Source organism: Marmota marmota, unplaced genomic scaffold, assembly GCF_001458135.2.
Source record: "Marmota marmota marmota unplaced genomic scaffold, marMar, whole genome shotgun sequence".
NCBI lineage: Eukaryota > Metazoa > Chordata > Mammalia > Rodentia > Sciuridae > Marmota > Marmota marmota.
In genome coordinates, this window is record NW_026000205.1 from 12,306,079 (window position 1) to 12,312,840 (window position 6,762).

Genomic DNA, 6,762 nt, shown 5'->3' on the forward strand with positions numbered 1-6,762 from the left:
GCACGTGGGGGGGGGGGCAGTACTGAGAATTGAACCAAGGAGTTACATACTCATCTCTCACCCCCCACTTTGTGTTTATGTGTGTGTGTGTGTTGCTGGAAATTAAACCCAGGGCTTTGTGCATGTGAAGCAAGCACTCTGCTGAGCTATATCCCCAGCCCCCCTTTTTTATTTTGAGACAGAGTCTCACTAGGTCCTGGAGGTTGGCCTCAAACTTGTGATCTTCAACCTCCTAAATAACCAGGATTACAGGTGTATGACCACACCCAGGAAGGATTAGCTTTTTCCCACAGTTTTCTATTCAAGAACAGCCTTCTCCAGGAAGTCTTCCCTGAAAATTGCAGGCTGGATTCTCTGTGTGAGCAGTCTGGGAAAAGCCTGTCATCACTTCTTACTGTATGGTTATCAGTTTTATCTGTGCACCCAAAACCAAGCAGCTTCAAGGGGTCTGATTTAGCCTTTGTTAGCTCAAAGATGAGTGACATATTAGCCAGAAAGCCAGTTACTAAGTTTATAAATACCCAAAGAGCTAACCCTTGTTTGAACACTTACCAGGTAGCTACCAGGCAGTGTGTTCAAAGCCCTCATGGCACTAAGGGAAAGGTGCTACTATTATCTTTATTCTACTCATAGGAAACCCAAGAGATTAGACAGCATGCCAAGATCAGGATCTGACACAAGCATATGGATACAGAGCTCTCAACATTCTCGAAACCCAGTTCTAATCAGAGGATATCAGGAGGACATAAACTAAGCAAGAGAAAAGACACTCCCAGCTAGAGGCATCAACATGGACACACTCATCCATTCGGTACTGGAGAGGTTCTACAGAAGACTGCATTAAGCTTCTCTGGTCAGGGCTCCCAGGTAGTGTTACAGATATACTATCCACCCCAATTTCCACAAACATCATCTGAACCCTCTCCTAGAAACACACATCTTTCTTCTGAGGCTACAAAATTAAGTTTGAGCTTTCTGACTACAAACACATTCCAATCATGCCTTCCTGGGGTTACAGCTGGGTCAGTTTGGTTGAATTTAAAGTTTTCTCTGAAATTCTCTAAACTACATTTGCAAAATGTCTTTTGGCCTTGTATCTTTCTATAGATAGTTGATTTGTATTGTTTTGATTTTATTTTCAGATGATCATTCATTCATTCAGCAAATACCTAATCATTTCCAGAACACTGTGTTCTAGGCCCTAGAGATAAACGCAGTGAAGAAGATAGGCAAGATCCCTGAAACCTGGCAGAACTTTTTCAATGTCTCCCCTTCTATGTACTTGGGATATTTTCTGGCAACGGCTTATTTGACTTTCTTGCCCAGGCTGTACCTTTCAGCTCTGGATTCTGATCCTACAGTGAAGTGACTGGCCCATACTGTAAGTACTTCATTAATGGGAGCTAACTAAATTCACTGGTTCTCCTCTTTCTATCCAGAGTGGGACCAGATTATATCTGAAGTCCCTTAGAAAAAAGGTACAAAGTCTAAATTAAGATAAACAGAACACAAATGGCAAATGCAACCTGTATCAAAAAAGAAGATAAGACATGATACATCAGCTAGTAAGAACCACCTTGAGAAGTGATGAAGGGCTCCAACACCTGGAGAAAGTATGGCTTTAGAAACATGTTGAGAAGACAGGAAAATGAAAGATTAACCTGCAGAAAAGTCTGAGATGGGGGTCAGCAAGTGGACGCAGAGGTGGGGAGCAAGATGGTTCTCTATGTAGAAGTCACATACAGGATATGTGGGAAAGGAGCATATATGGGGAGGTGGGGGAAGAAGTATGAAGCTAAGCCTCAAAAACAGTCCCCAGGCAGATGTAGGAAAGAGAGCAGCAAAAACAAATGATAAGGCACAGTCACACAAATTTAAGAAAATGACCACAACCTTTTTGGAAAAGGCCGACTAAGAGCCAGGCTGGTTCATGAAAAAAAGAATGGCTCATCACGCCAATATTAACAGTCAAAGGAAATGAGTAAGCAACGGCCATTGCATCTATCAATTAAGGGACCCTCAAGAGGACAGTTTCAACAGAAACAAAGACACATTTGAAGCTCAACTCCTAACACTTCAGGTTCTAAGAGAAAAATGGCAGCCTGCTTTTCTGTAACTCCAAAACAAAGCAATTTCTTAATCAAACTAACATTCTTTGTCCACATAGAAAGGTCATCATCTTCCACCAAAGACAAATTCACAGGAGGGAAAGAGAGAGAGTGGACACTCAATTCATGTGATACTTCACCCTGCTAGCTCAGATTCAACTATTTTCCTAGAGGTTTAGAAGATCCACTGGGCATACAGTTCCTGGTATATTAGGCTTAAGATTTTCAAAAGAATAAACATTTAGTAAAAAATTTTGCAGAATCATATGCAACTTATTTATTGTTTTAAGGATGCTTAAAGTATGCTGTCTTCCAAAAATCCAGAGATAATTTTAGATTGAAAAATCTAGGCTTGCCAAGGGAATCTGAGAACTTTTCTATCTTGGTCTCCAATCTAACCTACGTATTCATGTGCAAAAATAGAGGAAGATTAGAATCTCAAATGCCAGACTGAAAAGTTGCCACAACAAACCTGAACTCTTCATATGGAGTTTGTTATCTTGTCAGTAAGAAAGTAAATGAAACAGCAGTAAAATAAACTTTTGCCTTTAAAATGTGCATTTTAAAAAAATTATTTATCTAATGAGAGGCTACTATCCAGAATAAGTAATGATTATTTACAACTCAAGAACAAAACAACAAATAATTCAACTGAGAAATGGACAAAGGAATTTAAACAGATTTAAAATGTACATTTTAGGGGTTGGGATTGTGGCTCAGTGGTACAGTGCTCACCTAGCATGCATGAGGCACTGGGTCTGATCCTCAGCACCACATAAATGTAAAATAAAGATATTGTAGCCACCTAAAACTTAAGAATAAATATTTTTTTAAAAAATGTTCATTTAAAATAAATCTCAAACATGAAATACTCCTTGGATTGTAAAGGAAAAAAAATTTTTTTTAAAAAGACACTGAAAATAAAAAATTGTGGCATTTTTTAAGGCACATGAAAATATCTGATCATACACAAAAATCTGTAAGTAGACCTTTATAAATACATACTTAGAACTTTAAACCTACAATATAAGAAGAAAAAACAGTTACAGCTTATTCAATAAAACTGCAACAATTGACTAGCTATTCAGGAACTATTTTATATCTTAAACCAAAAATAAGTTCTAAGTAGATTAAATAACTAAAAGTAAATAAAACGATGAGAAGCAAAGGTGGATGGAATTTTTTTGAAACACTGGAATAGGGAAGAATTTTCCAAATATATGAAAGAAAAAAAAATACATAGTATTTATTTTTTAACGAATGTTACCTTTACACCCCAGTTGTGAATTTATCCCAAGACAATCATCAAACAAATCCTTTTGGCAAAATCATTTTATGGCAAAATGGAAATAATCTAAATATTCATCAGGCCAGGCCCTGCGGTGCATGCCTGTAATCCCAGCAAGTTCCAGGCCAACCTCAGCCACTTAGCAAGCCCTAAGCAACATGGAGAAACCCCTGTCTCAAAAAAAGGGGATGGGGTGAAACACAGTGGTAGAGCTTCCCTGGGTTCAATTCCCTGTGCCAAAAATAAATAAATGTTCATCGGTAGGGTTTGGTTAAATTATAGCATATAATGGTGTACTACGAAGCCCATAAAAAAGTGACATCATATATCTGTATTTACTGATATCACTAAAATGATAGCTGTGGTTGTCACTGAATGATAGGTTGGTGGATGTCTGTCATTTCCTCCCTTAACACTTTCTGTAATGTCTTGAGTGTTTTACAAAGGCGAGAAGAATAAATTCCTCTTATAATGGGAATGAGGGGCAGAAACAAGCTACTTTCAAATTTGGGCTCTCCAAGCCCAGTGATTCTCTGACAAATTTTGTAAGAAGTATAAACAAAATTCTTATCATGCCAACCAGCCACGCTTCTTTCCTCGCACCGCGCGAAGCAGGAAGACACACCCCTGACCCTGCGCTCCCCACGGGCGTGGGTCCTTCATCTTCAACCCCGGCCCTCCCGGGTCCCCGCGGACCCTCCCCAGGCCCCACTGCGCCAACAGGCTCAGCAGGGCCGGAAAATCACGTTCCTCAGCGGCCCGGCACGACTGGGAAGGTGCGCACCGCGGGTCAGGCAGCCGCGGGGCGGCGTGAGGGCCGCGTCCCCCACCAGCCCCAGTGGACCCCGGCCGCCTGCTGCCCACAGGCCGCTGTCCTTTCGCGGACTGCTCCGCGAGCTTCCGGGAGCGAGTACCAGCGCCAGCCTGACCTCTCGGGCCCCGGCGTCCCGAGGGAATGTCCCCCTCCCTCGCCTGGCCGGCGCCGTTCCTCCCCTCCCGTCCCGCGTCCTCCGGGTCTCGGCTGCGCCCCCAGTCCCAGGCACGCGCCAGGAGGCCCCTCCGGGCTTCCGTCCGCTCGGCCAGCGCCCGCAGAGCCCGGCGTCCTCCACAGCGGGCGGGCAAGGGGTGGGCGCCCAAGGGCCCGAGCCCTGCGGTCCCGAGCGGAGCGGCGCCCCGCGAGCTCGTCCCGTCACCAGTCCCGGCCACGTCCCACAACCCACCGCCCACCGTCCGACCCCGCCTGCCCGCGCCCGCCCGCGCCCGCTCCTCACCTGCGACGGGCTCCGACCCCCAGCACACCGCCCGGACCGGCTGTGTACACCGGAAGTGACGTTAGAGCCAGCCCCGCCCCCGCCCCAGGCGGACGCCGGGGTGGCTGCGGATCCCGCGGCTGGAGCTGACCCTCCCCTAGCGCATGCGGGGCGGGGGTGTGTGTGCCCCTGAGCGTCTTTTCTGCAGATCGAGGACGTCCCGATGGGACGGCTTGGGAAAGGGTTGAGGACTGGCAATCAGAGCCATAGGGTCGCTCTGATTCTCCACAATGGCTTGGCCCCGGTGCGGGAGAGGACGGTTGCGTCCTTATGGATTTATTATTGAAATTGATGACTGAAGTATTGAGCTGTAGATGCCAGGCGCTGACAGTCACTAGTCACTGCCGGAATCGGATAATACTCTTAGCCTCATAGGTTCATTCTCTATTGGTAGAAACAGAATGCAGCTGTCACAGATCCCGGTGATACTATAGTGCCAATTGTGACAAGTGGTAGGAGGGGAAAGTGGAAGAGGGGAGGGAAAGAGTACCCTGACCTAGTGGAGGAGGGTGATCAGGGTATTCCCCCAGGAAAAGAGTAGGAGCTGAAATCCTAAAGAGGAAAAGGAAAAAACAAAAATAAAAAACTGGGGAAGAAGAACAGGGCATTACAGCAGAAGAAACAGCAGGTGTTTTCAAACTGCTTTGTATTCAACAAACAAGGAATAGGATCAGGAGAAGTTAGGCCTTACCTGAGAACATTGCATACCTAATGAGTTTTAAGCAAGGGACGATTTGACCACCTTTATGGCTTTAAAGAGATTACTCTGGCTGTAGTGTGGAGGACTGGGAAGGGGAGGCAAGAGTGGGTGTATGGAAATGGGGGTGCAGCTTAGTGCACCTTGCCTACCATGTATGAGGGCCTGAGTTAAATCCCCAACATCCCAAAAAATAAGTGGATCAGATTTCTACAATCGTGTTCATAGAAGCTTTATAATAACCAAAAGACACAAGTAATAATGTTCAACCAAGGACGAGTAGATAAACAAAACGTCAGATATGTGTGTGTGTGTGTGTGTGTGTGCATGTGTGCGTGTGTATAATAGAATATCATTTGGCCTTAAAAAGGAAGAAAATTCTGCCACATGCCAAATGGATGAATCTTGAAGACATTATACTAAGTGACATAAATAAGCCAGTCAGAACTCAGCATTCTGAGTCCACTTATATGAGTACCTGGAGTAGCCAAAAGCATAGAGACAGAAAGTAGAGCCCAGCACTGTGGCAGTGTAATCCCAGTTGTTCAGGAGGCTGAGGGAGGAGGATTGCAAGTTTGAAGTCAGTATCAGCAAAAGCCAGGTGCTAAGCAACTCAATAAGACCCTGTCTCTAAATAAAATACAAAATAGGTCTGAGGATGTGGCTCAATGGTCAAGTGCCCCTCAGTTCAATCTCCAGTACCAGAAAAAGTAGAATGGTAGTGAATAGGGTTGGGGTGGGGATGGAGAGTTAGTGTTCATTGGGTAGTTTCAGTTGGAGAAGATGAAAAAGTTCTGAGGATGGTGGTAGTTATACAACTTCATGAATGTATTTAAATGCCACAGAATTGTGCACTTAAAAGGTGAATTTCATGTTATATATATTTTACCCCCCACACACATACTCACAAAGTAGATGCAGAAATCTATTGGGAAGCTATTTTGATTATTCAGGCAGAAGATGATCCTTAGGAGCCTCAAAGTTTTAGTTCATGGACATCTATCAAAAAAAAAGTTTGTAAGGGCTGGGGTTGTGGCTCAGTGGTAGAGTGCTCACCTAGCATGTATGAGGCACTGGGTTTGATCCTCAGCACCACATAAATGTAAAATAAAAATATTATGTCCACCTAAACTTAAGAATAAGTATTTTTTTTAAAAAGTTTGTGTACCTGTAGCCCCAGCTACTCAGGAGTCTAAGGCAGGAGAATTGCTTGAGCCTAGTAGAGTTCAGAACCAGCCTCGGTAACATAGCACAACTCTTGTCTCTTAAAAAAAATTTTTTTTGAGCCAGGCACAGTGGTGCATGCCTGTAGTCTCAGTGACTCCAAAGGTTGAGGCGCGCACTCTGCCACTGAGCTAC

At 44.4% G+C, this 6,762-nt stretch overlaps 1 protein-coding gene across 1 annotated transcript in view; it reads right to left on the reverse strand.

Moving 5' to 3' along the window:
* Nucleotides 1-4,762, reverse strand: part of Garre1 (granule associated Rac and RHOG effector 1) — an 89,546-nt gene extending 84,784 nt beyond the window's left edge. The window contains exon 1 of the mRNA XM_015496916.2: nt 4,668-4,762. The gene's annotated coding sequence lies outside the window, so the exon portion shown is untranslated. The remainder of the gene's footprint in view (nt 1-4,667) is intronic.
* Nucleotides 4,763-6,762: the final 2,000 nt, after the last annotated feature.